Source organism: Grammomys surdaster, unplaced genomic scaffold, assembly GCF_004785775.1.
Source record: "Grammomys surdaster isolate TR1022 unplaced genomic scaffold, NIH_TR_1.0 126066, whole genome shotgun sequence".
In the NCBI taxonomy this organism is placed as follows: domain Eukaryota; kingdom Metazoa; phylum Chordata; class Mammalia; order Rodentia; family Muridae; genus Grammomys; species Grammomys surdaster.
In genome coordinates this window covers 241,783-252,830 of record NW_021620876.1, presented here as the reverse complement: position 1 = coordinate 252,830, position 11,048 = coordinate 241,783, and the positions used below count along the sequence as shown (strand labels likewise).

The 11,048-nt window shown below is 35.6% G+C and overlaps 1 pseudogene; it reads left to right on the top strand.

Moving 5' to 3' along the window:
- Positions 1-8,528: 8,528 nt before the first annotated feature.
- On the top strand, positions 8,529-10,567 carry LOC114610954 (annotated as a pseudogene).
- The last annotated feature ends 481 nt before the right edge of the window (positions 10,568-11,048 follow it).

Genomic DNA, 11,048 nt, shown 5'->3' with positions numbered 1-11,048 from the left:
TCCCCCTCCCTCATCTCCATCTCTATCTCTATCTCCATACATCAATTGTCTATAGCTTTTCATTCAGGATTGGGATCTTGTGGAATATTTATCAAACATTTGTCTTGTTTACATGACCATCTTTTTCAACGTCTCTAGGTGTAGCTTCCCTGTCATATATATAAGATATTCTCACAGTAGTTGTGCTGGTCCTATGGCTTATAACCTATCTGCATCCCCTTCCATTATTGTCTCTGAGTCTTCTGAACTTTAGGTGTAATTGTTGTGTTGTAAATGTATCAATTGCTATTGGCTACTTCATGTTCAGTTGTTGTTTTCATTTGACTAGGTGAAGAATTCTGTTGTAGTCTTCATCTGATACTTCAAGTGTGTGTGTGTGTGTGTGTGTGAGTGTGTGTGTGTGCATGTGTGAGTGTGTGTGTGTGTGTGTGTGTTTGAGTGTTATGTTACTGTGGAACAATGACTGGACTAAGAAAGTTGTATTTACACATGCACATGTAACAATTACAAACATGAAGTCATGAATTTGAATTTGAGAGGGAATAGGAGGGACACTGAAGTAGTTAAAGAAGGGGAGAGAAGAATGGAAATGCAAAGATGCTTTATTATAACCACAAACACATTCACATACAAGTACACCTGCATTTTTCAAGTACCCATGACAAGAAACACTAAATGAGGAAAATAAAATAAATTTCAGTGAACAGTGAAAAATGAATGAGAGAAACCATGTAGCCGTAGATTTTATTACTGTGATATTTCAGGGGATCATAGGGACATAGTGAATGGTGTTCTATTATGTCTTAAAATAAGACACCATACAACCACTGGCATGATAACAGTTATAAGTTTGTATGATAGCATTATGTTAACATGTTTAAAAGGTCTATTTTAACCTATGTTTGTAGGAACCAAGTTGAACTCTTGGGGAATCTGTAAATATTACCTTTGTTTCTCTGTCATTCTGTTTTATTGGGACCTCCAGTCTCCAAAGCACCAATATCCTGTATGATTCATCCCTTTCTTAAGGTCTCATTTGCTCAGTATTTGAAATGGAAGTTCAAATAGTAGAGACTGTAAAGCCTAAGGTTTCTATATTATTGAAAATTCTAAGCTAACATGGATATGTTTGTTAAGTTTTAACAATATTCTCTGGGGAATAAAAAAAAGAAAAAAAACAGATCAGCAGGCAGGGCTGAAGAAAGAAGTTTTTATCTATTTGAGGAAGCAGCTGGAAGATATACATTTATTTTGATATGAAGGTAGAGAATTTAGGTTCTTGTATATTTCCATATGTCAAGGGAAAATGAAGGTAGGGACAAATTTAGATAAGACCAATTAGTGTGAACTTGTTGCCCAGTGATACTCTGTATAGAAGTTTTCCCCATTTCCTTTGCAGAGCTGAGAGTCTACAGTTGATAGAGGAATAGGGATTATAATTATCCCTAAAGGTTGATGAGATCCTCCTAGGGAGTGTATCGTAGGCACAAGAGTGCATGAAAAGCAGGAAATTCATGTACAGTCTGTAGGTCTAAGTTCCCTTTTCCTGTAACATGGAATAAATGGGAGAATGTGGAAGTACAATACAGATCTGTAGAGTGGGAAAAGATACTTTACCTGAGCCCTGTTACCCACTTTATTTCTTATTTGAAGGTGAGGATTAGGCAGAGTGAGGTCAAGCAAGAAATCAGAGGTATCATCCTTGATTTCTATGGAACAGAACCTGCATGGTGGGGACATCCTCTTGGAGTTAGGGTGAGGAGGTATGGAATGTGGAACTGTCAGAGGATGGACAGGGAGGGGGAATAACTACTGGACTTCAAAAAAAAGTTAAATAGTGATAATAATAATGTTAATAATAATCAATATTTCATAAATTCTATTATAAACAAACTTGATAAAAAATAAAAATATTGTATACCAAAATTAAAATTAACCATAACTTATTTAAATTTGTACTAGTAAACTGCAATTATAAGAAGCATTGACAATAGAAGTTGTTATGTGCTTATCTACCACCAAAATAAAAAATATACAGAAGAGCATTGAAACTGCAAAAATGATCATCTTTCATAACTCATGATAACTCATGTCCATTACATGTGTTTGGTCATTCCTCCTTCCAATATATTTAGTGTCCTGTTGTTGTAGTTCTTTTTTCTTCATGTTAGGCTATGCCCATATGAATATTTTCTTGCCTATATATGTGTATTATTGCTTAGATTAAACATGCGAGAAAGGGGATGTCTTTTTCCTTTCTTTCTAAGATTATTGCTTAATGTTATAGATTTCAAAAATAAAAGTCAAATCAGAAATTGCCTTCAGGCAAAGATGGTTTGCTTCCATCTTTGTTCATACTTTCTACATTACCCAGATTACACTGAGGCAAAATGTGTTTTTAGTAAAATATGAGGCTTTTTTATATTTTAGATTCTTAAAATCAATTTATATTAGTTCTGAAGCTGCACTGCAGCTCGTACTCTAAGAATTATTCAATGGACTTCATCCATTCTCAAAGACTTCAAAGGAATTGAACATATTAGAACAACTTCCTTCCTGACTCTCAAAGAGTCATTCTTGGCTATGTTTAGAGACAGACACAGAGAGAACAGAAAGACTACTTTTATCTCTAGTACTCTCAATTTACTGTTTCCCCAACCAGTTTTCTATTTTCTGATGATGTCCCCAGTACCTCTGAAGTTTTTCACGTTGTCACAGTGGATCAATGATATTGTAACAAGACTCTCAATAGTGCTTATTACAAAGAATAATGCTCATTACAAAGCTCAGCATCTTTATATGTTCCTATGTGTGGGTCCATCAATTCTCATATCACAATTTATTCCTTCTCTACAAATGTTTCAAAAAAACACTTTCCGTATAACATGTGCCCATATGAGGGGAAATCCCCTTGTTTTCTTCTGTGATAGCTTTGCCTTTTTTATTTTAAAATTCCACTCAGGTTAAAAGTGACAAAAGGCAAAGATTCCTGTCTCCCACCTTTGAGTCTAATGCTCAACTGAAAGTGATTCCACACTTAACAATCAACTCTAGACCCTTGAGAAGAAATAAGAAGAGTTAGGACTCACCAAAGCAATAGTATAGGATGTATGTTGGAATAAAACTATGTACTCACCAAGAAGCCAGAAAGCATTAGGACACTGGAAGAAAACACTGCATTCAAAATTCAGGTGAGGATTGTACTACATCTCAGTCCAACATTCATTATTACTTCATTTTATTTATTTTTTACTTTTATGTACTTTTCATTTACAAATTAATTGCATTTTCTCCTCTTCCCTTTCTTACACTTCTATATATGCCCATCAATCGCTTTGGAATTCATGGCCTCTTTTTATTCAATTATATGCATGTGCTGGTCATATGATATTGAATAGGAATTAAGGTACTTATCCTGGGGAGGACTATTTCTCCTGTTCTTGGTCTTAAGTCTTGCCTGTAGTTCTTCATCTATAGGTTCAGCCCCATGAGACACTCCACGTCCACACTAGCATTATTTATTCATTCTGTACTTGTTCAGGTCTTGTTTGGCAACCATATTTTTTTGAAAGTTAGATGGAAGATTTGGAGCACATGAATGCTGGCAACATTGGAAAATTTGGTAGATGGTAGTGCTCTGAGATCCCAAAACTATTGGAAACCTATAGAAACCACTTAAGCATTGCCATCTTGGCTGGGCTGGTAGCTGTGCAAGATGTGCTCGTTTAGCATCAGTGTGTATGTCCCCAATAGAAATTTGTATGACTCTCAGCCTCAGTACTGAGTCCTGTGGATCCAATTGAGACTCTGGTATTTACTCATCACAAAGTACAAAGTATGATCATTCTTAGTCATACTGTTGGCATTGTGCCTCTTTTGACCTGGTATATATTCAGTTAAATTCTCATTGGTCAGGAGAAATGATACAGGCATAATCTGAAACTTCAGCACCATAAGCTATGAAAAGAAGGAGAGAAAGACAGGGGACGAAAAGGTTCTCAGATAGCAGCATTACATAGGAGTACTTGTCCATTATGAATGAAAATGTTTAGAATGAAAGATCGAAATCTATCAGGTGAGACAGAGATACTAGTGTACCACTTCTTAGAATGTCCTCATTATAGACCATAAATGGCAAAAGGATTATAGTTCTGATTTCCTGATTAAAAATTCTACAGCTCTGCCCTGAGACAACTTGATTATGTAACTGAAACTGAAGAGCACCTACACATCATTCTTGGACAACTGGACTGACAAACTCATGTCCTACCCCATAACTCACCCCAGTTTCTATTCTAAGTGTTTAACAATAACAACAACAACAACAATAACAACAAAAGCAAAGACAAAACAAACAAAAACAGAAAAGAAACATAAATAATGTATTGATTGTTCTCTTTCCCTAGGAGGATCCTTCCTGCCCTCTGTGACCCCCCTCTTGAGTTACCACTGTAAATTTAAAATAAACCTCTCTCTAAATCTCATCTTTTGTAGTGAAGAGTTTAATTTTTATTTCAAATTCTTAAGACACTACCCCAGGAAAACTATTGACTTGATGAAGCTTGGTGGCCATGATATTTCTAAGACCATAGTTCCTCAAGTCTAGTTTATAGAAGGGCCATAAAAGCACCATTGTGCTAAAAAACATCACAGTATTCCTGAGTCTAAAGGAAACAAAAGAGACAAAGGAATAAATGTGTACTGTACTAGGCCCCTCTTGACTAACAGTTCCTGCTTTTATAGGTTTGTTACTGGGACCTGGGGCATACAGTGATGCTTCTTCTGTCTCCAAACAATACATTGACTCAGCGACAAGTGAATAGAAATAGAAATATGGGAGTATATGAGTAAAACTATAGAAATAGAGATTCTTAGGAATGCTTAGGAAAGTACTCCTAAGAATGGAGTTGGGACAGTGAGCAGAGATATAACCTCTGCTTCTAAAGGACCAGACCTGAAGATCAGCCCTTTGTAGGTCATTTACGCTGCCCTGTCCTTTCAAACATTTGTGAGATGTTTTCAAGAGGCTCTAGTCATTGTGTGCAATCCATGCGAGGAAAGCTTTTCCATTTTTCTCTGGCTACTGGCTTCTTTAACATGTTAATGTAGCTTTCTCCAATCCCTACTGTCTGGCCACATACACATTGGTGTATCAGTAAAATTATCTACACATTTCTCTTAATTTCATTTCTTTCATCTTTGCCTTACCTATGTATTTGGTACAATAAATCAAAAACACATATGTAGTCACATTATAATATGACTTAATCTTACTCATTGAAATGTAACTAAAATGATTAGCCCATTATTTTAAATATGCAAGAGTAGATTATTGTACATAAACATTGAAATATTCTGAGTGTTCCTTCTCAAAACTGACATTAAGCATAGATTAAACCCACGACATTATATAAGATGACTTTGAAATCAAGAAGAAAGCAACTATATTAATTTCACACAGTAGTGTGTCTGATATATATTATCTGTTTTCTATATTTTATACAGCAAAGAGTTGTGATCAAATTGTAATACCAAAATGCAGAAAGTGTCAAACTGAGAATCCTGAACATTAAAAATAAATTGAACCAAACCCATAACTCCAAATATGGTGGGAGTAGAACGTTTTTTAGCAGGCTATCTTACAGATACAATCACTGAAACTATAACCAAATTCTGTTTTCTTGTATTTTTCTTCTGTATTATAGATACCACCACCTTCATATATCCTTGTCACAGCCAAAGTTAGTCTAGTGCTTTTCTAGCCTGTAAGGAAGAATTTATCTTTGGACATAAATGAGGCAGAAAATTATCTGAGTAAAAGTTGAGCACTCAAATGATCACCATAGTTACTGCTCAGACTTCCACACAGTTTTCTAGTACCATAATCTGAATTTCTTCCATATACTTCAAAGTCTAGCTGTCCCTGATGTTTTGTTCCTTCAATATTTAAAGGAATTCTCTGAGGCCATCCTGAATGCCTTAGGGATATAAGCCTATTGTACTGGAACATGTAATTATTTTAGCAAGAAATACCAAATGAAGCAACAGATTTTCAATATGCCTATGTTTGATTAATAAAATTACATTTAAATTAGATAATAGAACTAGGTACCGTTTGTATAGTCTCTGAAGTTATATTTAAACCAAAACAGAACTTTTACCATGGGCTTAACTTACTTTGTGTACTATTGCAATTAAGTACTATTTGAGTTGTATCTGTCTCCATCTACCACCAGATTCAATCTGCAGACAATGAGGGTAGTGTATGATACAATGATGAAGTGCACTATGAGACGTTAGGAAACTGTGAAAGGACATAGTTGAGGTGTAGAGCTGCTAGCTGCTAAAACTGACCACCTGAGTTTGATCCCCAGAAAACACAAGGAAAAGGAAAAACTGACTCAGGAATGGCATCCTTTGCTTTGCACAAGATAGTCTTAGCAGGTATACTGTGGCCTGTGCAGGCCCTTTCTGTACAACTGAAAAAATGAAGAGATGGGAATTTGAATTTGAATATTTTTCTTTGAAACCTTTCTTCATTGACATTTCTCTAACTTTCTTTGTTCTTATTTTATGTAAGCATTATTTAAGTAGTTATGATTTTATTGAGAATTTATACTGGACCTTGGTATATTGATTTGTTTTCAAAGCTCCTACAGCTACTCAGAGCTCCCTACTCAGAGTGTGTTCTACAATAGCAACTAAAAGCCAGCATTCCAAGGACTTAACATAGGCCCTTTGACATATGCATTTGAGGGGCATTAGGTCATATACACAAATTGGGCTATATGAAGCACCCTGAGTTTTCCATCTGTCCCCATGGAATGTCTACTAACTAAACTATAATAAATAGTGGCCCTGGGTTAATTGCAAAAGACATGCAGACTATTTATATTATGCCAGCATATTTAGCTGTTTGAGACTTGAATTAAAAATATTTAAAAAAAAAAGAGTTTATCTACAGAGAAACAGAATTTAAATGACCAATGACTTTGTACTTATTATCACATTTTATTTAGTGAACATTAAATATACACATCTATGACTGTATAACAGATATTTTATTTTGTTATACCTTAACTGTATATTATCATAATTAATAATGTATAGGATATAATTGTAATCACTTATCTTATTTTTGCAATGATATATTTTTGTAATGATACAAATGGAACTTGAAGCTTTACTAGGCAAGTACTTTACTAGTGGGCTGTATTCTCAGCTCATAAAAACACTTGATGTAGATTATTACAGAATTCCTTTAGGGAGCATATAGGTTTGCTTGAATGAAGTATTTCTGCTTAGTTTCATGTGTATGAATACTTGGTTCTCAGTTTGTAACTGTTTGGGAAGGATTAAGGAGTATGTCCTTGATGAAAGAAGTTGTTTGGGGTGGACCCTGAAAAGGGTTTGAGGATTATATTTTACATACCAAAGCAAACCTGGTGTCAATGTTATCCCAGGATCCCTCAGTCCCTACCAGGCATACCCTGTCCCCAACCCTAAATGTTCCAGCCCAGGGGCTTGGCTGCCTCTCCCTATAGCTCTGGCTCAGCCTCACAAACTGCTTCAATGGACCTACACATTCCTACTTGAAGATGATCCTACAACCTAGACAGAAGTAAAACCACATCTTTAATCACAGAACTTGGGAAGCAGAGGCAGGCAGATTTCTGAGTTTGAGGCCAGCCTGGTCTACAATGTGAGTCCCAGAACAGCCAGGGCTACACAGAGAAACCCTGTCTCGAAAAACCAAAAAAAAAAGAAAGAAAGAATGAAAAAAGAAAACCAATTCACTGATACTGTTGAAACAGTGGCTAATGCTTGCCACGCTATCCTCTCGATTTAGTTTAATGGAAATTATGCGCAAAACAGACTTTATCTTAATAAAGGACCTCATCATACCCATCTCCTTGTCAATTTTAGATGTAAGTATTAAAATATGATTATTATGCAGACTTTGGTACCTGACAGTTTAAATCTCTCCCTAGATACATAAAAAAACTGAACAGAATTACATAGACTATTTACATTTGCTATTCCTAACTTAATTTTATGAAAACCAAACAGGGACTGTGAATTGGACTCCATGGGTTCTTGTGAGGACTTTATGTATTGGTGTACATTAGTTGTGTAGGTAAATGTCTGTGACACATTAGTTACACTGTTAAAATATTAAGGTATAACCACTAGCACCTGAATATAGCTATCATTCATAACAAGCACTTCATCACATTGCTCCTTGTAGTAAAATTTTTCTATCATTCTGTAAATAAAAATTATTTGAAGTATTTCTGTCAATTATAATATTTATTAGCTTTTTTGTGTTTTTTATAGATATCCAACAATATAATATGATCAGTTGAAATATCTATCAAAACTTAGAGATTTGATACATTTTAATAGAGTTAACCTCCCTCACAAAAAGACTTATGTAGACTTGAAATGTCACACAAAATTTATAAAAATAGTCCGCGAGCACAGAGGTCACCCGCGCCGGTGTCTCCCCACGTGCGTAGTGAAATAAGGGCATCATGTTGTAGAGATGGGGGCTCGCGTGACCCGCGCCTTCAGGAACTTCAACGTGGAACAGCGAGCGGAGCGGGAGATCAGCAAGAGGAAGCCTTCCATGGCACCCAAGCACCGTTCCACCCGCGGCCTCCTGCAGGAGCACCTGAGTCAGTATCCAGAAATCGAAGAAGAAGTTTCTAGGAAAGATAACAAGCTGTTGTCATTACTAAGAGATGTATATGTCGATTCCAAAGATCCGGTGCCTTCCTTGCGGGTAAAAGATGTTGTACAACAGCAAGAACCAAAGGAATTCAGACTGCCGATAGGAAATCACTTTAATAAGAATATCATGGACATTCCCAAAGGCAAGATTACTGTTGTGGAAGCATTGACCCTTCTCAATAACCATAAACTCTCTCCAGAAACATGGACTGCTGAGAAAATCTCCCAAGAATACCATTTAGAACTGAAGGATGTAAATTCTCTTCTCAAGTATTTTGTTACTTTTGAAGTCAAAGTCTTTCCTCCTGAAGACAGGAAAGCAATACAATCAAAATGAAGAAAATCACAAAACAATTTCCTGTGTCTGCTCCCAAGCTCCGTGTCCTTGTTTTTCATGTATTAAATTATACAAGTTACTGTGAGTCGAGGGCCATAATGTTGAGAGCTCTTTGACCTCTTCAGGATTGTTCATATAATTTTTTTTTTAAATTTATGTGTGTGTAGTTCCTGGGTATATGTCAGCAGTATTGATCATGTGACTCAGATCATTCAGTATTAAGTTTCACTTTCCAGTTGAGATTGGTTTGTTCTTTGAGGCGACATTGAAATCAAGAACCCTCCTGACTCCTGTGGGACTGGCATTGTGTTAGAGACAGATAATCAGCAGGGAGACACGGTGACTGTATTTCCCAAGTGAAGAAAGAGGAAGCTAAGTGCAAAGGAAGGAAAATATATATTACTACTCTAGAGAATAAAAAAAATTATGTTTTTTTTTAAAAAATGTTTTAAATTGGTTTAAAATATGAAATCACTTTTTAGAAGAATTAGTGGTGTCTGTGACATGCTAGCTGTCTCTCTTGACAAATAGAAATAGGTAACTTGAAAAGTTTTCTGAGAGGCAATACTTAAGACTGTTTGAGCAAATAATTTAGAAATGAGAGAAATAAGAATGGACAACTAAAAATAGGAGGATCCAATTTGATAACCAAATGTTTATACCTTATTTTCATTCTAGGAGAAAAAATAGCTAGTAGAAGTGTAAAATAAATCCCTGAAGGGACCTAGAAAGTTACTGATTCATTCACTTAAACTCTGGAGCCTGACACATTCCAGCAATAGAATCTCAGATGAGGTAATATGAGTTTGGCTCATTGTGGCATGCTATACCTGTGGGTTCTTGGCTGTATAGTTTGACTTCTCTGAAATTGAATTTCTATAAAAGTATAACTGCCTTATGTAAATTCCAGGACAGCAGTGAAGATAAATGACAAGAGACCAGGCAGATACAAAGTCATGGTTAAAATGGGTGTAAAACATACAGTGGAGTTGTCTGTAGTTTATGATGCAAGGAAACCAGAATTTAGGTTCTCCGAATCCTACTAGTACTTATTTTGCCAAAATGAAACACATTTCAAGAGGACAGAATGGAGTTGGAGTTGGGCTTGTCCATATTCTTTCAAGGGAAGACACAGACGTACTTGCTTCGAGATTCCCCTGGAAATGATATGGACAATGAGAGGAATCCAGCGTGGTGATGGAGGGAGGCAGATGTAACAGCAGCGAAGGGAGATGAATGGAAAGTTTGTAAGCTTTATCAGATCTAGTTCCAGTGAATAAACTATACCTACTTATTTGTAGTTCAATACAGAAGTTTAAGAGAACATGCTAATTCTAATTGCAAATTATATTGGAAAATGCAATCAAATTAATCTTCCTTTAATTCAAAATGAATATGTGAATCAGTAGTACTGACTCATGTTTCCTGGGTGGCTAGCAGATGTAAATATGGTTTCTTATCTGGTATCACACAATAAAATCCTTCCATTTACAAAAAAAAAAAAAAATTTATAAAAATAACAAACCTTCATGAATAATAAAGTTCTATTTAAATAAGTCAGGTTAATTGATTTGCTGTGGGCAAAATGAATATTATATGGCTATAATCAAATATGTATTATACTGTTTCCATAGAATTCAGAGTAAATTCTAACTCTTGGTGTATTAGAATTTAACTATTGTAGGAAATAGATCCATTTCCAATATTTTTAGGTTGTGATGAGATTGTATCACAGTAGCTTGGGTTCCTAATTCAGTAAGATTTGCAACCTAACAAATCAGAGCATTTAGTTCGAGACACACCAACAAGAAAATACTACATGAAAAAAGAATACAAGACTGGGTGTAATAGGAGAAGATGTGTGTCACCGATTATTATGAAGCCACCAAAAACTAAGAAAGACACAGAAGAAGGGCTTCTCCCTCACAGCCTTCAGAAGAAACCAACTGTGCAGACACAGTCATGATAGAATTATATC